The sequence below is a fragment of the Coregonus lavaretus genome, assembly GCF_964263955.1.
Source record: "Coregonus lavaretus genome assembly, chromosome: 5".
NCBI lineage: Eukaryota > Metazoa > Chordata > Actinopteri > Salmoniformes > Salmonidae > Coregonus > Coregonus lavaretus.
This window is the reverse complement of record NC_139992.1, coordinates 52,069,241-52,095,633: the sequence shown is the minus strand read 5'-3', so window position 1 is coordinate 52,095,633 and position 26,393 is coordinate 52,069,241. Positions and strand designations below refer to the sequence as shown.

The 26,393-nt window shown below is 41.5% G+C and overlaps 1 protein-coding gene and 1 long non-coding RNA gene across 6 annotated transcripts in view; both read right to left on the bottom strand.

Annotated features, from left to right (window-relative positions):
- LOC311129013 (Krueppel-like factor 12) overlaps nt 1–26,393 on the bottom strand; it is a 171,137-nt gene that overhangs the window by 119,399 nt on the left and 25,345 nt on the right. The window lies entirely within an intron of this gene.
- Nucleotides 16,229–21,601, bottom strand: LOC311128965. Of its 5 annotated transcripts, none has more exons than XR_014613246.1 (7): nt 20,630–21,601; nt 18,846–19,119; nt 17,996–18,753; nt 17,592–17,740; nt 17,322–17,503; nt 17,035–17,183; nt 16,229–16,524 (listed from the first exon to the last, which is right to left on the bottom strand). It is a non-coding gene; the product is annotated as an uncharacterized lncRNA (long non-coding RNA). The 5 variants fall into 5 exon arrangements; XR_014613247.1 differs by having other exon boundaries at nt 17,592–18,153; nt 18,564–18,753; XR_014613248.1 differs by having other exon boundaries at nt 17,592–18,753; nt 20,630–20,720; nt 21,020–21,601.

The window sequence follows — 26,393 nt, the reverse complement described above, 5'->3', positions numbered from 1 at the left end:
AATACTTTTACTCAAGTAATATTTTACTGGGTGACTTTCACTTTTACTTGAGTAATTTTCTATTAAGGTATCTTTACTTTTACGCAAGTATGACAATTGGGTACGCTTTCCACCACTGTATTCTAGTGTGGACATTGGAATGTAACTTCACAGTAAAACCTAACAGTATATCTTGCTAAACGAATGAAGTACAATTTATTCAAAGGCGACTAAAGGTAAAATGTACTCACTTTCACTCAGTACTTATTACTCAATTATCAATTATTGTAGATTGTACTCAATCAGATTGAGTGTAATTGATAGAAGAAATTAGTTACATGCAAGCTCTTTCACGTTTGACCTTGATTACATCTGACGTCATGCACGCTGACGTAGCAAAGGCATGTTCATTAGGTTCAGATTTATTTTTTTCAACATGTCGCCACAATCTCTGCGATTCTTCAAATTGGAATTATCTCTGTAGCAAACTTTTATAAACTATTTTTCGGCAACGGTGGATCCTTTCTTAATTATAAAAAGTAATGAATTGTTCATTTGTATCATGTGTGTTAATTTGTCGAATTTTGAAGCATAATCTGTCAAGCTAGCAATCAGGTTATTAACTGGCAAGCCAGGGCTCACGAGTAACGTTACATTGTGACTAACATGATTTGAAAATGCCAGAATAGTGGTGGGGAAGTAGTCATGCAAATAATCAGACAACAGTTTAAATCAAGTTAAGCTACGGCCATTATATCAGTAAATTTTTTAAATGAATAAAAGCTGGAATTAAATGTAGGCAGGTCAAGTTCTGCGAGTATGCGTGATGTGAAGCTGACTGGGTTTAAAAGGATGTCACAGTCTGCACTGATTTCACAATCAGTTTTACTTGGCTAGATAAGATTTGACAATTGTTTTTGTGTGGTACGGACCCGGCTCCACGAGTAGGCAAAATGGGCTTTATCCCCTGAGTTGAAACTTGTGCCCCCACAGTTTTAGTTTTATGTCCATATAAACTACCGGTCAAAAGTTTTAGAACACCTACTCATTCAAGGGTTTTTCTTTATTTTTACTATTTTCTACATTGTAGAATAATAGTGAAGACATCAAAACTATGAAATAACATATGTGGAATCATGTAGTAACCAAAAAAGTGTTAAACAAATCAAAATATATTTTATATTTTAGATTCTTCAAATAGCCACCCTTTGCCTTGATGACAGCTTTGCACACTCTTGGCGATGATGCTGCTGAGCTCCAGCTAGTTCCACGTGCAGAGCCTACCCACCCTTCCACAAAAGCTGCCAGGATAATGTCTCCACAGCCCCCTCCGACTGTTCCTGACGATCTTCCTACCCTAGAAATAGACACATTCTACTATGGTTTTCTCGGTAGCCTATTGGTTTTCGTGGTTGTAAATGGAACTGTACATATTGGAAACATGTTTATGGTAGGCTGGCATTGCTTAATTGATTACGTAAGTCGAATTTGATCCACAGAAGTGTATTGTGCTTCTCATGCGTACGTGTTGCTGTACTCATGAGCGGCATGGTTTTCCAAGTTTGAAGCCTATTTGTTTAGCAAGACAGCTGTGCATAGATGCATATCACTGTAGTAGGCTTTAGGCTATGTTTTGGTTATTTGGATCTCCATTCACCTTTTTTTTACTGCGTTTCTTTAGTGTTAATGTAACTAGCCTAAATATAGATTTTGTCATGCCTTTAACGATCTGATATTTTGTTTACTGGGCCTACTTGGTACTGCTGTTTTGTTCTGTTCACATTCATTTGTTGGCATTAGGAGTTGTGTTGGTATTCTAAGCCAAACTGCTATTCATTATTTTTGTTTGCATGCATGAAGAACTAGGCTACTACTTTCATCATTTAGTTTGCATTATTTTGGCAAGACAGCTGTGTGTACGACTGGATTTATATATCCTGTTTACAATAAGTGAATTACCCTATCTATCTTGTAGCCTATATTCATTACCAAAATGGCCTCGCTTTAGTATGTAGATAGGCTACAGATTTCACGCCTACCTGTCACTTCAAAAGCACACAATCCGTGGTCTCGGAGTCTTGGCATTTGAAATGTATTTTATTGTGGTATAGCATGATATAAGCAGAATTGTATATAATTCCAATGCAAGAACCCCACAAAATGTTGCCCCCTCCCTGATTTCAACTGCCACTTAGTCACTTTATCCTGGCGTGTGGTTTTGGAGAATTCTTACATTGTTAATATCCTTTTCCGAATTGTGCAACAACACGCCTCCAGCAAAGATATTTGTGACTCGTTTCAGGAAACTAGGTGTAATAAAATACTTGAATGCCATCTGTATATACGAATACAATTTGAAAAAAAATTTGTTAAATTATGAGCCTAGATCGTTTAGTCACGGAAAAAGACAGGAACCTTCACGCTAGCCATGATTGGCTGAGATAATGGAAGTGCTGGACATGCCGAGAGATGAGTTTGGATTGGTCTGCTATGTAGCTGCTATGTAGCTGCTCAGTATGTGTAGTTAATCGTTTCAAACGCAGCTTTTTTGACAGATATCATGAAGAACTGCAAAAGTGTTGCTAATGCTCTCCATTTTCTGTAGGACCGAGTTTTGAAATCAGTGGAATGTCTGGTGGAAGCAGAGTATGATAGCTAAGGAGATGGAGAAAAATGATTGCAAATATGTGGAGGGAGTCGAAAAGAGATCACACAGAAGGCTGTTGTATAAAGCACCTGTCTCCAGATTACCTCTTCAAACTAAGGGCAACCATGGCATCCATGACAGAGAGAGAGAAGCGTTCATCCATGTATACAAAGAAATGATCAGTCTATAATTTTAATGGTAGGTTTATTTGAACAGTGAGAGACGCAGAAAAACTCATGTAAAGAATGTTATAAATTGATTTGCATTTTAATGAGGGAAATAAGTATTTGACCCCTCTGCAAAACATTACTTAGTACTTGGTGGCAAAACCCTTGTTGGCAATCACAGAGGTCAGACGTTTCTTGTAGTTGGCCACCAGGTTTGCACACATCTCAGGAGGGATTTTGTCCACTCCTCTTTGCAGATCTTCTACAAGTCATTAAGGTTTCGAGGCTGACGTTTGGCAACTCGAACCTTCAGCTCCCTCCACAGATTTTCTATGGGATTAAGGTCTGGAGACTGGCTAGGCCACTCCAAGACCTTAATGTGCTTCTTCTTGAGCCACTCCTTTGTGGCCTCGGCCGTGTGTTTTGGGTCATTGTCATGCTGGAATACCCATCCACGACCCATTTTCAATGCCCTGGCTGAGGGAAGGAGGTTCTCAACCAAGAGTTGACGGTACATGGCCCCGTCCATCGTCCCTTTGATGTGGTGAAGTTGTCCTGTCCCCTTAGCAGAAAAACACCCCCAAACCTCCATGTTTGATGGTGGGGATGGTGTTCTTAGAGTCATAGGCAGCATTCCTCCTCCTCCAAACACGCCGAGTTGAGTTGATGCCAAAGAGCTTGATTTTGGTCTCATCTGACCACAACACTTTCACCCAGTTCTCCTCTGAATCATTCAGATTTTCATTGGGAAACTACAGACGGGTCTGTATATGTGCTTTCTTGAGCAGGGGGACCTTGTGGGCGCTGCAGGATTTCAGTCCTTCACGGTGTAGTGTGTTACCAATTGTTTTCTTGGTGACTATGGTCCCAGCTGCCTTGAGATCATTGACAAGATCCTCCCGTGTAGTTCTGGGCTGATTCCTCACCGTTCTCATGATCATTGCAACTCCACGAGGTGAGATCTTGCATGGAGCCCCAGGACGAGGGAGATTGACAGTTATTTTGTGTTTCTTCCATTTGCGAATAATCGCACCAACTGTTGTCACCTTCTCACCAAGCTGCTTGGCGATGGTCTTGTAGCCCATTCCAGCCTTGTGTAAGTCTACAATCTTGTCCCTGACATCCTTGGTGTCACGTTCGTTGAGAACAGGATTGGACCAAGGTGCAGCATGGAATGCATACAAGTTTATTAACCAAGTTAACACACGACAAAACAACAAAAGCAATGTAACGTGATGCTCACAATGGCTACACACAAACAAGAGTCAAGATCAAACAACTTAGGTAGGCAAAATGGCTACCTAAGTATGATCCCCAATCAGAGACAACGATCGACAGCTGACTCTGATTGGGAACCACACCTGGCCAACATAGATCTACAAACCTAGAATGTACACATAGAAATTCACACCCTGACCAAACCAACCAAAGAAAACCGGGCTCTCAAGGCCAGGGCATGACACTTGGAGAGCTCTTTGGTCTTGGCCATGGTGGAGAGTTTGGAATCTGATTGATTGATTGCTTCTGTGGAAAGGTGTATTTTATACAGGTAACAAACTGAGATTAGGAGCACTCCCTTTAAGAGTGTGCTCCTAATCTCAGCTCGTTACCTGTATAAAAGACACCTGGGAGCCAGAAATCTTTCTGATTGAGAGGGGGTCAAATACTTATTTCCCTCATTAAAATGCAAATCAATTTCTAACATTTTTTACATGCGTTTTTCTGGATTTCTTTGTTGTTATTCTGTCTCTCACTGTTTAAATAAACCTACCATTAAAATTATAGACTGATCATTTCTTTGTCAGTGGGCAAACGTACAAAATCAGCAGGGGATCAAATACTTTTTTCCCTCACTGTATATATATATATACATACATATAAATACATATACATACATATATACACATATCCTATTTCCCTTTATTACTTACCAAACCCACCACCCCTTCCCTAATTGGAGTAAACTAGTGAACAACAACGCTTAGGCTCCTACTTCCAGCTTATACATACTATATACATTTTATGGACACAGTCAATTTTACAACAATTCTATTTCCTTTGTTTTTACTCCTGAAATTCCTCTACCCTCAACCTCTCCGATCATTTTCATGATGTCCATCCGGTTTGCTTCTATATGCCATATCTTTCTAACTGTGGTCTTTCACAAAAGCTCTCAACCTATAACCCATATACAGTTGAAGTCGGAGGTTTACACACACCTTAGCCAAATACTTTTAAACTCTGTTTTTCCCAATTCCTGACATTTAATCCTAGTAAACATTCCCTGTCTTAGGTCATTTAGGATCACCACTTTATTTTAAGAATGTGAAATGTCAGAATAATAGTAGAGAGAATGATTTATTTCAGCTTTTATGTATTTCATCACATTCCCAGTGGGTCAGCAGTTTGCATACACTCAGTTAGTATTTGGTAGCATTGCCTTTAAATTGTTTAACTTGGGTGAAACGTTTCGGGTAGCCTTCCACAAGTTTCCCACAATAAGTTGGGTGAATTTTGGCCCATTCCTCCTGACAGAGCTGGTGTAACTGAGTCAGGTTTGTAAGCCTCCTCGCTCGCACACGCTTTTTCAGTTCTGCCCACACATTTTCTATAGGATTGAGGTCAGGGATATGTGATGGCCACTCCAATACCTTGACTTTGTTGTCCTTAGGCCATTTTTCCACAACTTTGGAAGTATGCTTGGGGTCATTGTCCATTTGGAAGACCCATTTGCGACCAAGCTTTAACTCCCTGACTGATGTCTTGAGATGTTGCTTCAATATATCCACATCATTTTCCTTCCTCATGATGCCATCTATTTTGTGAAGTGCACCAGATCCTCCTGCAGCAAAGCACCCCCACAGCATGATGCTGCCACCCCCGTACTTCACGGTTGGGATGGTGTTCTTCGGCTTGCAAGCAACCCCCTTTTTCCTCCAAACATAACGATGGTCATTATGGCCAAACAGTTATATTTTTGTTTCATCAGACCAGAGGACATTTCTCCAAAAAGTAAGATCTTTGTCCCCATGTGCAGTTGCAAACCGTAGTCTGGCTTTTTTATGGCGGTTTTGGAGCAGTGGCTTCTTCCTTGCTGAGCGGCCTTTCAGGTTATGTCGCTATAGGACTCTTTTTACTGTGGATATAGATACTTTTGTACCTGTTTCCTCCAGCATCTTCACAAGGTCCTTTGCTGTTGTTCTGGGATTGATTTTTTCTGAGGTCTTGGCTGATTTCTTTTGATTTTCCCATGATGTCAAGCAAAGAGGCACTGAGTTTGAAGGTAGGCCTTGAAATACATCCACAGGTACACCTCCAATCAAATGCCTTTTCAAAGTCTGTTGTGAATAGCAGGCCTGATTTCCCAGACTTTTCATAGTGTTCTATTGTTTCCAGTACTTGCCTTATAATATATCCAATGTATCGTCCATGTAAAAAACCTGTCTGATTCGAATGAATAATGTCAAACAATACCTTTTTAATTCTATGCGCTATACAATTTGCTAGAATTTTTGCATCACAACCCTGAAGTGTAAGGGGCCTCCAATTTTTAAATGGACTGGCTCAAATTGACATATTGGGCTCCCGAGTGGCGCAGTGGTCTAAGGCACTGCATCTCAGTGCTTGAGGCGTCCCTACAGACCCCCTGGTTCGATTCCAGGCTGTACTACAACTGGCCGTGATTGGGAGTCCCATAGGGCGGTGCACGATTGGCCCAGCGTCGTCCGGGTTTGGCCGGTGTAGGCCGTCATTGTAAATAAGAATTTGTTCTTAACTGACTTGCCTAGTTAAATAAAGGAAAAATAAAATGTTTCGGTTTCAGTAATAATGAAATCAGACCTTCTTCTTGAGTGTCTGATAATCTACCATTTACACAGGAGTGGTTAAAACACGCTAATAACGGTCCTCTGAGTATATCAAAAAAAGTTTAGTATACCTCGACTGGTATGCCATCCAACCCTGGAGTTTTCCCGGACTTAAAGTCTTTAATTGCATCCAGAAGTTCCTCCTCTGTAATTTCTGTATGGCTGTTATTTTCATTATCAAATAGAAAACAATCCAAATTAGCTTCATTTAGAGGAGATGGAGGCGACTGAAACGAAAACATATGCATAAAGTACTTTGCTTCCTCCTTCAAAATATAATTTGGTGAATCATGGGTGACTCCGTCATTTGTAACCAGTTTCAGTAAATTATTTTTGGTAGCATATCTATGTTGAAGATTAAAAAAGAATTTGGTGCATTTTTCCCCATACTTCATCCAGTTTGCTTTATTTATTATAATATATTACACTTGATCTTTCTTGAATAAGTTTCTCAATTTCTTTTTGTTTTTCCTCTAATTTATTCTGAGCCTCTTTGTTACAGTTTTTATTGCTATCTATCTGTTCTGTTAGACCTTCTATTTCCTTTGTTCGTGTGGACTCTTTTGACCTAAATTGCTTTTGTTTTCAAGATGAGTACTGAATTGCATGGCCTCTAAAGGCACATTTAAAAGTGTCCCATACAATAAGGGGATTTGCTGTACCGATGTTAAGTCAGAAAAAATCTGTTATAAATTCCTCTGTCCTAGTTAAAAATAAGTTATCATCCAATAAGCTTTGATTAAAATTCCAATATCCTCGCCCACGTGGAAATTCAGTAAGAGTAATGTATATGCCAATTATATGATGGTCCGACCTCATTCTGTCCCCTATCAACACTTTTTAAACTTTTGGAGCCAACGAGAATGACATGAGAAGTCAAGACGACTAGCTTGATTGAGTCTCCGACATGTATATCTCACTAGGTCAGTATATTTAAGCCTCCATATATCTACTAGATCTAATGTATCCATGACATTCATGATTTCCTAAAGAGCATGAGGGTGATAGTTTGTAGTGTGATTTCCTTTACGGTCCATTGAGCTATTTAAAACAGTATTATAATCTCCCACCATAATAATATTGTCTTGTATTGCTTGCAGGGTTGATAATTTATTATATATATTGTGAAAGAAGTGTGAAAGAAGTGTGGATCATCATTATTTGGTCCGTACAGGTTAATGAGCCATATCTGTTTATGGTCCAATAACATATTTAAAATCATCCATCTACCTTGCGGATCTTTCCTCCACAATCAACCATAAGCTCAGATGCTCAATGGTTGTTACATTCCAGAGCCCAACTCAAGAAAGGACCTGATTTACGAAATCATTTACAGTTACAGCTGTTTGAGAAAGCATGCAAGATTGAGCAAAAATTAACAAAAATGTGAGATTTGATTAACCTATGTCAAGTCCTAGTTGATGGAGATCAGATCCACCCTCTTCCCCTGAAACACGAACACTCTGGTCCTCCGTTGTAACCATTTTTCCCAAGCATCTCTGTGCAGTCAGACCTTTGATTATTTTGTGCCACCAGGGCAACAATAATATGCCCCCTCTCTGATTGTCCAAGTGTGACCCCCTCCCCATGGGTTACTGCAGCCAGTGTTGCCAGCACTGCCACTACCTGCGTGGGGGTACCCCACCGGAATCCCCACCAGCTAGGTACAAGGTCGTCAAGGTTCTCATTAGCAGCTTTGAGAATTTCCTTGTGTATTTTTGCTCTCCCATTAGGGGGCTCTGGCTTTGTAGGACCAAACCTGCCAGGCAGGCTCAGAATCTTGAGGGGGCGGTGCTGCTCTAGTAGGTCTCTGACTGCATTTATCTTTCTGTTTTGGCTGCATATAGGCAACTTACAGCAGGGCCATAAAACAGATGGGGACTTCTCTTTGGTGTATGGGTCGCTCAGGTGGGTGTCTAGGATATAGGGTTGGGGACCGTTCCATCATGATAGGACAATAAAACAATTAATTAGATGTATACTTTATTTTAAAATGTAATCCCTCATCTGCACAAAATTGAAAGTTCTCTCTCGCAACCCCTGCTCACAGACACACGTTGGTTCTGGGATATGCAACCATTTCCTTTCTCACTCACTTAACGCCACACTTTTCCAAACACAAAAGCGCACACCACACCTTCCATCATAATACATCCACACATACCCACATACTGTGCCTTCTATGTCTTCTGTTTGCTATGTTTTTATCTCCACTATGTTGATTGTGTACTTGTGTTCTAGTTAGTTATATTTGAAGATGTATTATTTTGCTTGTTATCCTTTCTTGTAACGCCGTCTTATCCCTTTATAAATACTATAAACACTATAAATGTGTTTTATTATTACAATCCCTACCATGGCTAGTATTGGGTGTTCCTTTATTCAACTCCTCTATTAGAACTTTCAGAATAGCCATGGAGTAGTCTTTGTGTCGCGGAACATTTGGTTGTCAACTTAATGTTAGCTAGGTAGCTAACAAGGTAGAAACAAACCAAAACATTGTTTAGAAAGTTGCTTTTAATTGCCTGGTTTGCAAGATTGACATATACTAAATTCATTTTTAAACGGATGGGTTTATTGGTGTTTAAATACACAAGTTATGCTATTTAAGACCACCAGGCTGCTGATGTCATGCAGCCTGTCATTTTTGTGTTCATACTTTTTCATAACGATAATGACAAGTTTGATGCCGGACGACAATAGAATGTTCATGATGTCACTGCGACAACTGTCTACAGACATGTCAATAGACATAGTATAAACCAGCCTTGATTTTTTGTTTAGTACACTACCATACTAACTCTGTTTAGCACATGGCCTCAGATGTGAATTCTTAAAGAGATGGATGGGGCTAAGGCTTAAGAGGGTGTGAATGATGCTGAATGGGTGTAGACAAAGAAGAGCTCTCCAGTAGGTGTACCAAAACATTCAAGGGCCATTAATACGAACTCATTTGCCCTGCGGCGCCAGGGCATAGTTACCTACAGCCCACCTGTAAAGGATCTCTGGCCTGCTCTGCGCATGGAGTCGCAGGTAAAATTGCACAGCTGTTTTTTTTTACACAATTATAACCTGTATTAGTTATACTGAATTCAATTGTGATACTGTGTTGCCGAACTTGTGATAATACTGTTAACTACTCTCCTTTGCTGTCTGTCATTTCCAAATGTAGGCGTATGCAGAGTTCCGGCGAATCACAAACCAGAACTTGCCGAACACCTTTCTTCTATGCTGCACTTGACCGTCACACCCCTCGTTTGATGACCTTGTACCGACAGAGGGCATTGAATACTGGAAGGATCGTTAATGCTTTGGTTGACATTCTGAGGTGTCATGATCTAGGCTACGGTTAAGACGGAGGATCTTTAGGGCACTGCACATAACGCTGGAATCAGATTTGGGTCTAATGCAAAGATCAACTACTTGTAAACCTTGAAAGTATAATAATAGTATTTGAAAGGCTGCAAGACTTTGCCCTTTTGTGACTAGTCCATTGGTTCCATTGTTCCAGGCAAATTAAACCAAGCCCAGCACTTATCACAAGTGATTTTAGGCAAAATATACAAATGTTTCTCTAGTGGATATTTTGTCAATTAAACAAATTACATACTGTTGATGTAACAGGTTAGATTTGTAAGCATATGAAATAAAATACATTTATGATTACCATTATGGTAACACTTTACTTGACTCCCAGTGTCATAACACATTATGACACGGTCATAACCATGTCATAATATGTCATAACAGCTGACATAACTTGTCATAACCTGTCATAATATGGTCATAACACCTCCTGTAGCTCAGTTGGTAGAGCATGGAGCTTGTAACGCCAGGGTTGTGGGTTCGTTTCCCACGGGGGGCCAGTATGAAAAATGTATGCACTCACTAAACTGTAAGTCGCTCTAGATAAGAGCGTCTGCTAAATGACTAAAATGTAAAATGTAATGACCCATATATTTACATCTGTTGTGACATATATTGCGTTATGTTATGGCTGGTTATGACACCTACATAAGAGTGTCAAATCCCACATTTATTCAAATTAGTTTTTTCCCTGGCAATAAGTTTTATTTTGTTTGTTTCTTAAATCCTTTGCTGTTGTTGTAATTAATTCTAATACAGTCATGTTTTATTCATCATATTTTAAATAACTTGTAGAAAATACACTTTATGACACTGTCATGAAGCATTATGACCATCCTGTGTCACTTTACTTGGACTAAGTAATTTCACTACGACACTGTCAAGAAACATTATGACCATAATAATCATATAAATCAGATTGGCCTATCACGTACAGTCAAAAAGAGGGTGTCTTGTCCTGTTCCTGAAATCTGCTCATTCATCCCAGTCATCAGCAACAGAGCATTGGGGTAGGTGCATGTCTTTCATCAATGTGTGCGCAATTACAATGGTAATTTAATATGGTCAATTTCAAAGAATGTTATAAAACATAAACATACTGTTGACACGTAAGCTATGGTGTAATTGAATGTTTTGCCTTGTGTGGTAGGTTTTGTGGGTTTTGACACTCTTATGTAGGTCTCATAACCAGTCATAAAATAACGCAATATATTGTGTGTCACAACAGGCCTAAATACAGTGCATTCGGAAAGTATTCAACCACTCCACTTTTTCCACATTTTGTTACATTACAGCCTTATTCTAAAATTGATTAAATTAATTGTTTTCTTCATCAATCTACACACAATACCCCATAATGACGAAGCAAAAACTGGTTTTTAGAAATGTTTGCAAATGTATTAAAAATAAAAAACAGAAATATCTTATTTACATAAGTATTCAGACCCTTTGCTATGAGACTCGAAATTGAGGTCAGATGCATCCTGTTTCCATTGATCATCCTTGAGATGTTTCTACAACTTGATTGGAGTCCACCTGTGGTAAAGTAAAATGATTGAACATTATTTGGAAAGGCACACACCTGTCTATATAAGGTCCCACAGTTTACAGTGCATGTCAGAGCAAAAACCAAGCCATGAGGTCGAAGGAATTGTCCGTAGAGCTCCGAGACAGGATTGTGTCGAGGCACAGGTCTGGGGAAGGGTACCATAACATTTCTGCAGCATTGAAGGTCCCCAAGAACCCAGTGGCCTCCATTATTCTTAAATGGAAGAAGTTTGGAACCACCAAGACTAGAGAAGGGTCTTGGTCAGGTAGGTGACCAAGAACCTAATGGTCACTCTGACAGAGCTCCAGAGTTCCTCTGTGGAGATGGGAGCACCTTCCAGAAGGACAGCCATCTCTGCAGCACTCCACCAATCAGGCCTTTATGGAATACGACTTTCCCGAAGCAGATCCTTTGTTTGCTCTCCCCAGGGCAACTGAACTGATTCCAGAGGCTGACCCAAAACATCGCCGGCGGAGGAGAGGCACTCGGAGCGGCCTGCTAATATTCAGTCTTGGGTTAACAAGCTCGACGAACTAAGGATTTCCTTCCAGAGAGACATCAAGGCCCATAACATCCTCTATTTCACGGAAACATGACTCTCTTGGGATATTCTGTCGGAATTGGTCCAGCCAGATGGGTTCTCAGTTCATCTCGCAGACAGGAATAAATATCTCTCCGGGAAGCAGAAGGGCGGCGGTGTGTGTTTCATGATTAACGACTCATTGTGTAATTGTAGTAACATAAAGGAACTCGAGTCCTTCTGTTCACCCGACCTAGAATATCTCACAATCAAATGCCGACCGTATTATCTCCCAAGAGAATTTTCTTTGGTTATAGTCACGGCAGTGTATACCCCCCCTCAAGCCGATACCACGACGGCCCTCTAAGAACTTCACTGGACCTTATGCAAACTGGAAACCACATATCCTGAGGCTGAATTTATTGTTGGCGGGGATTTTAACAAAGCAAATTTCAGGACTAGGCTTCCAAAGTTCTATCAACATATTGACTGTTGTACTCGCGCTGCTAAAATCCTCGACCATTGCTATTCGAACTTCCCGGGATGGTTATAAGGCCCTCCCCCGCCCTTCTTTCGGCAAATCTGACCACGACTCCATTTTGCTTCTCCCTTCCTATAGGCAGAAACTCAAACAGAAAGTACCCATGCTAAGGACTATTCAACGCTGGTCTGACCAATCGGAATCCACGCTTCAAGATTGTTTTGATCACACGGACTGGGATCTGTTGTTCCGGGTAGCTTCCGGAAATAATCTAAACGAATACACTGAAACGGTGACTGAGTTTATCAGGACGTTTTTAGGTGATGTTGTGCCCACTGTGACTATTAAAACCTACCCTAACCAGAAACCGTGGATAGATGGCAGCATTCGCGCAAATCTGAAAGCGCGAACCACTGCATTCAACCATGGCAAGGTGACTGGGAATATGGCAGAATACAAACAGTGTAGCTACTCACTCCGCAAGGCAATTAAACAGGAAAAACATCAGTATAGAGACAAAGTGGAGTTGCAATTCAACGGCTCAGACACAAGACGTATGTGGCAGGGTCTACAGACAATCACGGACTACAAAAGGAAAACCAGCCACGTCGCCAACACCGACGTCTCGCTTCCAGACAAGCTAAACACCTTCTTCGCCCGCTTTGAGGATAACAAAGTGCCACTGACGAGTCCCACTACCAAGGACTGTGGCCTCTCCTTCTCCATGGCCGACGTGATTAAGACATTTAAGCATGTTAACCCCCGCAAGGCTGCCGGCCCAGATCATATCACCTCTACCTTACCTGTCACCCTAGACCCACTCCAATTTGCATACCGCCCCAATAGATACACAGACGATGCAGTCGCCATCACACTGCACACTGCCCCATCCCATCTGGACAAGAGGAATACCTATGTAAGAATGCTGTTCATTGACTATAGCTCAGCATTCAACACCATAGTACCCTCCAAGCTCATCATTAAGCTCGAGGCCCTGGGTCTGAACCCCGCCCTGTGCAACTGGGTCCTGCACTTCCTGACGGGCCGCCCCCAGGTGGTGAAGGTAGGGAACAACATCTCCACTTCGCTGATCCTCAACACTGGGGCCCCACAAGGGTGTGTGCTCAGCCCCCTCCTGTACTCCCTGTTCACCAATGACTGCGTGGCCAAGCATGTCTCCAACTCAATCATCAAGTTTGCAGATGACACAACAGTCGTAAGCTTGATTACCAACAATGACGAGACCGCCTACAGGGAGGAGGTGAGGGCTCTGGGAGTGTGGTGCCAGGAAAATAACCTCTCACTCAACATTAACAAAACAAAGTGTCCTTTGACAGCTCTTTGGTCTTGGCCATAGTGGAGTTTGGATTGTGACTGTTTGAGGTTGTGGACAGGTGTCTTTTATACTGATAACAAGTTCAAACAGGTGCCATTTATACAGGTAACAAGTGAAGGACAGAGGATCCTCTTAAAGAAGAAGTTACAGGTCTGTGAGAGCCAGAAAGCTTGCTTGTTTGTAGGTGACCAAATACTTATTTTCCACCATAATTTGCAAATAAATTCATTAAAAATCCTACAATGTGATTTTCTGGATTTTTTTTTCTCAATTTGTCTGTCATAGTTGACGTGTACCTATGATGAAAATTACAGGCCTCTCTCATCTTTTTAAGTGGGAGAACTTGCACAATTGGTGGCTGACTAAATCCTTTTTTCCCCCACTGTACATACTGCATTCTATTCTATAATATTCTACTGTATCTTAGTCCATGCCGCTCTGTCATTGCTTGTCCATATATGTATATATTCTTAAATCCCATTCCTTACTAGTTTTGTCTGTATTGGGTATATGTTGTGAAATGGTTAGATATTACTAGTTAGATATTACTGAACTGTCAGAGCTAGAAGCACAATATTTCGCTACACCCGCTATAACATCTGCTAAACACATGTATGTGACAAATAAAATGTGATTTGATTTGATTTATGGTAGAGTGGCCAGAAGGAAGCCACTCTTCAGTAAAAGGCACATGACAGCCCGCTTGGAGTTGACCAAAATGCTCTGGTCTGATGAAACCAAGATTGAAATCTTTGGCTTGAATGCCAAGTGTCACATCTGGAATAAACCTGGCACTGCTCATCACCTGGCCAATACCATCCCTACGGTGAAGCATGCTGTGGGGATGTTTTTCAGCGGCAGGGACTGGGAGACTAGTCAGGATTGAGGGAAAGATACAGAGAGATCCTTGATGAAAACCTTCTCCAGAGCGCTCAGGACCTCAGACTGTGGCTAAGGTTCACATTCCAACAGGACAACGACCCTAAGCACACAGCCAAGACAACGCAGGAGTGGCTTCGGGACAAGTCTCTGAATGTCCTTGAGTGGCCCAGCCAGAGCCCAGACTTGAACCCGAACGAACATCTCTGGAGAGACCTGAAAATAGCTGTGCACCAACGCTCCAAATCCAACCTGACAGAGCTTGAGAGGATCTGCAGAGAAGAATGAGAGAAACTCCCCAAATACAGGTGTGCCAAGCTTGTAGCGTCATACCCAAGAAGACTCGAGGCTGTAATCGCTGCCAAAGGTCCTTCAACAAAGTACTGAGTAAAGGCTCTGAATACTTATGTAAATGTGATTGTTCCGTTTTTTATTTGTAGTAAATGTGCAAAAATATCAAAAAAAAGTGTTTTGCTTCGTCATTGTGGGGTACTGTGTGTAGATTGATGGGGAAAATAAATAATTTAATCAATTTTGGAATAAGGCTGTAGTGTAACAAAATATTGAAAAAGTGAAGGAATACTTTCCGAATGCACTGTATATGTTTCATGACAGTGTTACGACCATATTATAACAGGTTATGACCGTGTCATAACGTGTTATGATGCTGGGTGTCAAGTAAAGAGTTACCATGATGTGTAATCCTTTTAGGAACCAAATGTTGTTGTGATGGCGCCCACGGAGATGGCAGCCTCGCGACTAGCTCTTAGGAAACTTTGCGGTATTTTGTTTTTTATATATATTATTTTTTAATGTTATTAGCTCATGAAATATTTTGTGTCATTTTGTGTTCACACAATAAACCAGTTTTCAATGATATAGCTACCATCACACAACGCAGATGATAGTGTACAGGGTTAGTTATCATAATCTTTGAGCACACTGTTCATGCAACTACACACCATTATTAGTTGGCTAACTAGTGTTCTACAAAGACATAGCAATGGTGGTCTGGTAGCAGAATGTGTATACCATAAAATTAGGAATTAGGAATTTAATAGGATCTCTATGGTGTATGTATGCACTGTACAGGTGATGGCCAAGTGCATGAACATGTGTTGGTGGCATGTTACTGACCACCCAGGTTTTGGCCTGTATGCCTCAACCCACATGCCCTATGCAATGCTTACAGGCAAGAACATGGGGACATGGATGCTGAAATACATTGGTAGGTAAATGCAAACTATGCTATGTTAGAGCACAGGCAGGGTTCTAATTATAGGGGGACTGGACATCCCTATAGTAACTGAAATATCAATGAACCCCCAGTCAATGGGGAAATCTAACCCTGAGAAAAAGAATAGTGGACTAGAATACACCTGTAGGCTTTTTGTAGATTGGAATACATTTTATTCAATTTCAAAGTCTTTATTTGCAATTGTGATAACAGGTTCTGTGAGACTTAGGCAAATCGTTGGCAGAAAGTCATTGTGCATTAGTGCCGTGGGTACCTAGGAACGCATGTCCACTTGATAATCCCAGCGTATGCAGGCCAGATTCCCCGATCCCACGGGGACTACACTGGCTTCAAACTTACCCCATTAGAATAATGTAGTCAGTCAAATTGTGTAAACATCCTCACTTTATTTAAATGCTACAATTAAATCAAAACTTTATTGCAATATAACCACTGACTCAGCATCTGTCCATCTGGTCTCACGCAGCACAGCAGTCCTGTAAAACATATGACAAAAAAGTAGAGTTAGTTAATTGAATTTATTGTACATTGTACTCTTAGAAAAAAGGGTTCCAAAAGGGTTCTTCGGCTGTACCCATAGGAGAACCCTTTTTGGTTCCAGGTAAAACCCTTTTTGGTTCCATGTAGAACCATTTTGGGTTCCATGTTCCATGTAGAACCCTCTGTGGATAGGAATCTACATTGAACCCGAAACGGTTCTACTTGGAACTAAAATGAATCTACCTGGAATCAACAAGGGTTCTTCAAATGGTTCTCCTATGGGGACAGCCGAATAAACCTTTTAGGTTCTAGATAGCACATTTTCTTCTAAGAGTGTAGGTGGAATCCTAACTTGAGATTTATGTGCTTTGACTTTTGTGCAAATCATGCTGTGATGTCAGTGGGATATTTATGGCAGAAATTATGTGTTGATATGATTCAGCCCCATCTGTCATGGCTCCAAATCCAACATCAACATATCCTAGTGATAGGATTCCGTGACTTACCTTCACTATACTTGAATGAATGTGTAGACTGCACTCTGGGCGCAGTACTTCAGTGTGTGGCGGTAGAACACATTTACTGTGTTGACGGCTGCAACTGCTTTCTCATCCAGTCTCCGGTCATCACACTATTGCTAAAGCAATAGCAGTCCCTGTAGCAGACGTGAAAGACAGAGGTAGATGTAAAGTGTGGTAAACAGTTGAACAGTGATACCTGTCTGTCATGGCTGTATACAAACAGTTGTTATAACTATCATAGATCAATATTTAACTTCTAGACCGATATATACTCAAGCATTCTCCAGAGAGGCAAAGCAAGACTGGTGTTTGGCCACGGCGTCACTCTTCTCCGGTCGGTCGTATTCAATGCAGAGGGGGGCTATGATAGTCACGCTTTCCAGCAGCTGTTGGTATGGCCCTGAATCTCACACAACATCCTGGAACAGTAGCGCCAAGGAGTTTGTGGACTTAGCTAAGAAAAATGTATTACATATACAGGCAGTTATAAAATTGGAGTAATTACTATTGCTACAGCAAAGCAATGGGGGGGAATAACTTACCATACATAGGATGAGATTTCAAAATTTTGGTGGAGTAGTCTCCTTTCTTCCACTTAGGGAACAGAATCATGAACCTGGGTTCTCCGGCTGCAGTGGTTGCCTGAGGCCTGTCTGCATTCTCGTTGTAGTGAATGGCTGCAAGGAGAAGTCTGTAAGACAACATGTCAGACATGTGAGTGAACATCACAAGTATGTTTAACATTCACATTGACCTTCGCCAGCCCCTAACCGTCTCACAGTCTCTCTCCTTCCCAAGGGCATCACGTTTTTTCCACACAGTTGGATAGATGCAAAATAACAGACAGATTATTACACATACTTGTTGCCTGTGCAGTCCCCCCGTCATACCCACACTTTCTGAAAATTGAAAATTGAACAACTACATATATTTAGCCACATGCTACCCATCGTAGTAGTGCTTAATGTCAGGCATCTCCTCCCTCAGGTACTACTGGATTGAGATGTGTTGATCTGTGATAATGGAGCCGATGCTGACATCTGACACGATGCTCCTCAGCAGTCCCTCCTTCTCCATTCTCAGACTATTGCCAACTTCGTTGCTCTGTGGAAGAGATTAACAGTATCATTAGCAATGTTTCCCTCAATCTTTGTTAGGCTGGGCACAGAGGCTCCCAAATCAGGATTCAGGATTGCCATTACCAACATGGCACTGAAAAGTCGCTCTGGATAAGAGCGTCTGCTAAATGACTAAAATGTAAAATGTAAAAAGGTACTCCACGGATGAAAAGCTCACCTTTACAAGTTGTACATCAAGCACTCTGTTAATGTTGAAGTTGACCATGGTGTAGGACCCCGTTAGATGTTAGTGTTTGAGATCAATGTCCGTCCAACACAAGAGAATTGTGGACATTTGTATATGTGTGCGTATGGTCAAATATGCGTAGGACATGCAGGCATGTGTACCTTTCTCCACAAATACATTTTACGAGCATGCAAATACATTTTACGAACCACATTTTGCACAGTGGCCAGGCAAGTCTGCTGTCATATCCCCTCCAAGATCCACAGGTTCCCTGACATACTGCTGGATGACTCTCTGCTCTGACTTCCACTGCCAGTATATGGTTGGAAGCTGGACCGTTTTCTGATGGCTGTAAAAGGTCGACTCAGATATGATCTGCACTTTTAGTGCATTCAGGATCTGAAACAGAAATTAAGCACATAAAAGAGCTGTTCAGCATTATGTACTTACATGAAAGGTATTAGGTGGCACTACAACATATATTGCTTTACCTTGTTTGTCTGAGCAATAGAAGAGCCTGTGAAAGCAATAGCTGCAGTTAGGTGGAGGTTGCCTGCAGGGGTGTCGGACACATACTGCTGACTCTTCCATGTCTTGATGTGGTCACAGTGAGGCCATATCTGGACAGTGGAAATCAGGGTGCCTTTGAACCGCTTTGTGATGTTCCATGTTCTGGTGCAAACCGGACAACAGTGGAAAAGCTGCAGCAGACAATATTTGTACACAATGTACTTCTTCACCATGTGAACAGGTGTGTCAGGGACTCTGCAATAGTGATAAAAAAGTTGCCGGTATGAGGTACACTTTCTCCACTGTCTACGTTAGTCTACATGTAGTATTTTGGCACAGCAATGCAGTTCACTGATCAAATGGGTCAGTACAACAACCCATAAATTGTCATTACAAGCTCACTATAGTGTCATCTTAGACTGCCTATCTTAATCTTTTCTTTTTATTGGCCAGTCAGAGATATGGCTTTTTCTTTGCAACTCTGCCTAGAAGGTCAGTATCCCAGAGTCGCCTCTTCACTGTTAACGTTGAGACTGGTGTTTTGCGGGTACTATTTAATTAAGCTGCAAGTTGAGGACCTGTGAGGCGTCTGTTTCTCAAACTAGACACTCTAATGTATTTGTCCTCTTGCTCAGTTGTGCACCGGGGCCTCCCACTCCTCTTTCTATTCTGGTTAGAGCCAGTTTGCGCTGTTCTGTGAAGGGAGAAGTACACAGCGTTGTACGAGATCTTCCGTTTCTTGGCAATTTCTCGCATGGAATAGCCTTCAGTTCTCAGAACAAGAATAGACTGATGAGTTTCAGAAGAAAGTTATTTGTTTCTGGACCTTTTGAGCCAGTAATTGAACCCACAATTGCTGATGCTCCAGATACTCAACTAGTCTCAAGAAGGCCAGTTGTATTTCTTCTTTAATCAGCACAACAGTTTTCAAAAATGTGTGACCCCAAACTTTTGAACAGTAGTGTATATATTTTTAATTCATTCCTTACTTAGATGTGTGTGTATTGGGTATATGTTGTGAAATTGTTAGATATTACTGCACTCTCGGAGCTAGAAGCACAAGCATTTCACTACACCCGCAATTACATCTGCTAAACACATGTATGTGACCAATAACATTTTATTTTATTTTATTTGAATAGTCCGCTCTTGGCCTTTTTACTGGAATGCAAGGAGCTAAGGTTTCAGGCATGTACACCAGTGTTGCTGTATTGCAATAGACGATCTTGCATTTTGGCTGGAACTGGGTGGCTGTAAATTATGCAGAAAGACAATAGATTGTTTTGTGTCTCAGTGATACGCTAATCACAGCTTGTGATCCACATGCTACTTTTTTGCATGATAAACAGGCAAAATGACGGGTTTGATAATCTGGTGAACTGTAGGCTAGAGAAATTAGGCAGTTAATTATCTCATTCCCATTGGCAAACCCAGTCAAACTGTCTTCCCCAAAGACCTTCCCTACGCGAGTGCAGCCTGTTCCGCTCACACTCTCCTAACCCAGCCTCAGCTCCACTGAACCCTACCTCAGATAGCGATTTGTGTTGATATTGTTTTTCAATTGAGCTGCGAATTTACACAGTATGCCTGTATTTGAGGTAATCTGAATGTCAAGTATGTCAGTAACAACAGTAACATGAGGTAACATTACATTTGAGTAGGTCGGGAGAGGCAAAGGAAATAGCCAAGCCAACTAGCTAATTATTCTAGTTGATGTGTTGTTATGAGCACAACTGTAGTTTCTACTTGAGTGTCAGAAACTCACCCTTGCTCCTCCTTTGTGGGGATGCTCGCGCAGATAAATCACAAGCCTGCGGCGGGTCTGTCTGGCAGCCGATCTCTCTTGTTCTAGAAACCTGTAAATATATGTACATTGTACAGTTTTGGATATGTTTTGCCCTAAACCAAATAGTTGGTAGCTAGCTAGCTAACTTGAACTGAACTCACTTAATTCAGATGTTTTGATAGCATACATTTATCACAGCTAGCTAGTCAGCAGTCAGCTAGCTAGTCAACTAGCTAATGTCGTTAGGTAACTAACTAGCTAGTTACTTGCATAATCATTTCTTGTAATGATGTAGCTAACTAGAAGAAGCAAGTTTAGAATTTACATTTGATCAGCTAACTAGCTAGCTGAGAAGCTTTCTTTACTTACAGTCTCGTTGTCCGGGTAGATGGTCGGAACAACATTTTCATTGAGTCAAAGTTTGCCTCATTTGAAAGTCCAAGTAATTTGAAAAGGACTCCTGGGTGAAATGCGCATTGCAGACTGAAGCGCGTACATTTTCTTGCGACTCTTCCAAGATGAGGAAAGTTATCCACTGATGGTCAACATGAGGATGGAGACCTCGGGAGGGAAACTCATGCAAACCCCGGTCTTTGATGTTGCAACCAGAAACCCTACACGCACAGTGGGGCATTGTACATATGGGCAGACAGACAAACGTAATAAGCTAAAAACAGATAGACAAAGAAATGCAGAAGTGAGACACATGAACGTGGACAAAGCTACAAACAAGGATAGAAGAACCAACCAACCAACCCATACACACACACACACACACACACACACACACAGCGAGAGACAGACAGACGGATAGAGGGATAGATAGAGATGATGGATCAATCGATAGATCGATAGATCGATAGATAGATAGATAGATAGATAGATAGATAGATAGATAGATAGATAGATAGATAGATAGATAGATAGATAGATAGATAGATAGATAGATAGATAGATAGATAGATAGATAGATAGATAGATAGATAGATAGATAGATAGATAGATAGATAGATAGATAGATAGATAGATAGATAGATAGATAGATAGATAGATAGCTCTGGCCATCGTCTTTCAGCTCAAAAAAGTGGATTTCTACTGGTGTGTACGTTTAAATACCTTACTGTAATAGATTTCCATTCAAGTGGGTAGAAAATAGTTTTAGCCAAAAACTACTTCTCAAGCAATAATTTTCCTAGGACTGTCTGGGAGTTGTCTGAGTAGGGAGGGGAAAACTGAAAACTAGCTGTTATTGGCAGAGAGGTTTGGAACTCTCTTTGTTATTGGTCTATTAACCAATTTACCGCATGGTGATGTCACCATGGAAAGTCAAAACTCCTGCCCATGCAAACCTGCTGATTTGAAGGTCTGTGAATATTGTATTTTCAACCAGCAACTAACAGAAAATAGCATTGATCAAATTATTTCACACTTTTACAGTGTAAGTTTCATCAGCTGTTGTACAATATGATATAAAACACAGGAAAAACAGAATTTTGACTGCACTGGACCTTTAACTTTTCAGGTTTTACAGTGCAGACTGCACTAGCTAAATGGAGCTGGTTAAGGTTGGAACAGTTACATATTGAGTGGTCTAATGTACATATAACAATATACACGACAGCAGACTTGAGCAAAGCCCTACTTAACCTAATGTTTGATTTAAAAAAACATGGGAAAATACACTGTAAACATATTGCATACAGTAGCTCAACACTAAAGGGAGCAAAATTAGTCTGTTTACTGACACAGCAGGCTAATATTAAACCCATTTGATGAAACCTAATGAAGTATTCAATACTAAGCAAAATACACTGCAATGGAGGTATAATATGATTTGATAAAGATTTAAACACATCAATATTTTACGTAATATGAGAGATGCATCAAAACCAAGATGAACAGCCTGATTTGATTATACTGTTGACAGGCAGGACATGAGAGTTGAATATGGCACATATAAACACACAGACACACACAGACTGAATATCATGTCCTCAATGCCCCAGTCAGGACCTCAGCACCTGGGAGGAAATGGGCTCCAAATTTAGAGTGATGATACCCACGTAAACACACACACACATACACACGGAAGTCCCTACATCCCAGTGGATTCCCCTTGGGCCTGGATTATTTCTGCTAGGGGGATCTTGTGTCAGTAATGCTGACAGGATAGGGTTGATGAGGTCGCTGGATGCACTGTGTTGCGAGTGTGCACACAGACACACACAGACAACCACACACACACATGCAGGCACGCACACTCACCCACACACGCACACTTCTAAACAGACCTCACACACTCTAAGTTCAAGCCGAGGGTCTGCTGTTGCATTTCTTATCCAAGTGTGGTAACTTTGTCATGTGAAGGTTGCCACACGTTATCTATAAGCAGTTTTTTTTTTTATGTTGGTTGCCTTTTCATTATATGATACTACTCACAACACCCCAAAACATCCCCTGTATTTTCAGCCATGTTCAGTCCTTTACCGTCTGCAACATGAGATATCCATGCATCAAAACACTTTCTGTGCCAAGTCAGAATAGAATAACAGCAATTATTATTCACTTAGAAAGGTCAGACTGTGTTCAGCAGCAGTGCAGCCTTTACAACAGCCTATAGATATCTAACCACTGCCTCTCATCTTGTCAAACTGTGGGAAATAAAGAACTCCTCTTCAGACTCGAGGGGAACACAGTCAGAGTGAAAGTAGGAGTCAAGTGTTTTCTGTCGCGTCTGCATGTGTGTGTTGGAGGTTTTACCCACTATTTGTGAAGTTAGTCTGTCTTCCTGGGCCCTCCTCTTCTGTTCCACTTCTAAAACTGTCTGCTACACACACACTCCTGTGACCTCTGCTTGCACCCACCCTGTGCTGCACTGCATTAACACACACAAACGCAGGCATGCACGCACACACAGACACAGACACTGAGTTACCACGTGTTGTTGTCTCTATATCATAGTCCCCCTAGGTAGGTAGAACAATGCGCACACACACACACACACCACACACACACCACACTGTAAACACACCTCACACCATAACACCAAAGGAGACCACTGTTTAACCATTGAGTGAATACTCTCAACACACACACACACAGCACTCCTGAAAGAGGTAAACAGAGCCGGAGCAGCCTGATGTTTGATTTCATCATGTACCTCAGATCTCTGGGCGAAGCAGCAAAACAAACTGTGCTCAAACTGAAGAAGGACTAAAAACAGCTTTAAAAACAACAATTTTGAGTGGTCACCATAAAAAACAAAAATTGGTACGATTCGCAGATGCAGTCAAAGTACTGATTTTGAATCTACAGATTTGAGTGGTCATGATTGTATATGAGACTTACACAGCTCACAGGTTTCAGTTCCATAGAAAGCAGAGAGTTGCGTTTCAATTCTTACCATTACTGAACGGTCGGTCGTGTTAAACAATACAATAGAATGACCTCTGTGGAACCCCCCAACAAACGCACACACACGCAGGCACAGACACGCGCACATACACACACATATGCACACACACCATTTCCCCCACATAAAAGTGCAGTGGTGTCAGCTCAGCGGCTGTTTGTCTAAAATAGCCTTGACACAAAAACCTCAGTTGCACTGATGTGGGGGAGGTGGGGAGGAGTAAACCTGGGTAAACGTGGTTTTCACTCTCTGGGTAGTGTGTGTGTGTGTGTGTGTGTGTGTGTGTGTGTGTGTGTGTGTGTGTGTGTGTGTGTGTGTGTGTGTGTGTGTGTGTATGTGTATGGGCTGGTTGGTTCTTCTATCATTGTGCGGACCTAAAAGTCCCCACAAGGACAGTATAACAAGGGAAATTCTCCCACGTGGGGACATTTCCCATGTCTCCATGAGGACAAAGGCTATTTTAAGCTTAGGGGTTAGGTTTAGGGTTAGGGTTACAATTAGGGTTAGGAGTTAGGTTTAGGGTTTGGGTTAAGGTTAGGGTAAGGGTTAGAGGTTAGGGAAAATAGGATGTTGAATGGAAATACATGTTAGTCTACCTCTCAGAGATCAACAGTGACTACTCCTTCCCCTTATTTACTCTCCCTCTCTCAATGTGCTCCTCTCCCTTCCCCTCTCTCTCCACCTCTCCCTCTCTCTGCAGAGGGCTTAGGCTGCAGTCACCAAAGTACTAAACAATCTTCAGCTTCTAGTTTAATTCAAATCAGTCTTTATTGTTCCAGTAGAGAAATGCATTGTGTAGCCAGTGCAAAATAAACAACATGTAGCCTATACACAATTCACATTACATATTTTAAAAAATATATATATATGGGGATCCAATAACAACAGTCACATTGATGACCCATAACTGTAAATGTAAGTACATGTGTTTTTAATGTAACCACGTAGTATTGATACTGTATAATGGTGTACATAGTTTACATAGTGTATAGCTGACTGTTAGTTAATGCAGCGGCAGCTTACTGAAGCGATGGTTCCAATAGGATGGACTTAGGGTCAGGGCCAGTGAAGGAGAGACAGAGAAAGAAGAGGGAGAAAGAGAGAAAGAGAGATAGTGGGGGGGGGGGGGGGGGGGGGGGCAGAGAGCATTATCATCAGTCCAATAACTGTTCTGCTCTCCTCCCATCTCTCTCTCTCTCTCTCTCTCTCTCTCTCTCTCTCTCTCTCTCTCTCTCTCTCTCTCTCTCTCTCTCTCTCTCTCTCTCTCTCCCTCTCCCTCTCTCTCTGGGATGGTTGTACACTCCTGCCCTAATGGGGGGATTCTTAGAGCAGGCTGCTGCCTTATCCCCCTCAGGGCTCTCTCTCTCTCTCAGTGTGTGTGTGCATGCATGCGTGTGATTGATCAGCATTCTCAATTCACTCTCTCTGGTTGATGCGTGTGTGCGCCCGTGCGTGTTAGTCTACCTCTCAGAGATCAACAGTGTCACCACTCCTTCCCCTTATTTACTCTCCCTCTCTCAATGTCCCTCTCCCCCCTTTCTCTCTCTCGCTCTCTCTCTACCTCTCCCTCTCTCCGCAGAGGGCTTAGGCTGCAGTCACCAAGGTACTAAATAATCTTATGCTTCCACACTCTTAGGGTTCCAAAAGGGTTCTTCGGCTGCACTCATAAGATAACCCTTTTTGGTTCCTGGTAGAACCCTTTTTGGTTCCTGGTAGAACCCTTTTTGGTTCCAGGTAGAACTAATTTTGGTTCCATGTAGAACCCTCTGTGTAAAGGGTTCTACATGGAACTCAAAAGGGTTCTACCTGTCACCAAAAAGGGTTCTTCAAAGGGTTCTCCTATGGTTCTAGATAGATAAAAAGGTGCTAAGAGTGCTGTTCAATTCAAATCAGTCTTTATTCTCCCAGTAGAGAAATGCATTGTGTAGCCAAGGGTGCAAAATATAAAACATGTTGCCTATATATAATTCACAATTGACATAACAATATTAAACATTTTGATATTGGGATCCAATAGGGGACAGATCAAATTTATGGGGAGGGTTGTGTGATTTTTGGGGGGGCACAGGGGAAGGTAGTGCGTTTTTTCCCTGGTTTACATTCGCTCTTCTGCTCGTATTTTCTCAGATAAACAATGGCTTGACTTACTTTTGATATTACCCTAATAAAGTTTAGAAATGTTTGTGAAGGTTTGGTATGGTGTGGCTATTATTAAGCTTTAGCTACTGCAGGCCTACAATATGAAAGCAGTGCGCCCCGGCACGCCAACTAACTCCGACAGTTGAACTTGAGGTAAGGAAGACTGTTTCAGTTAGTCCTATAATCTAACAA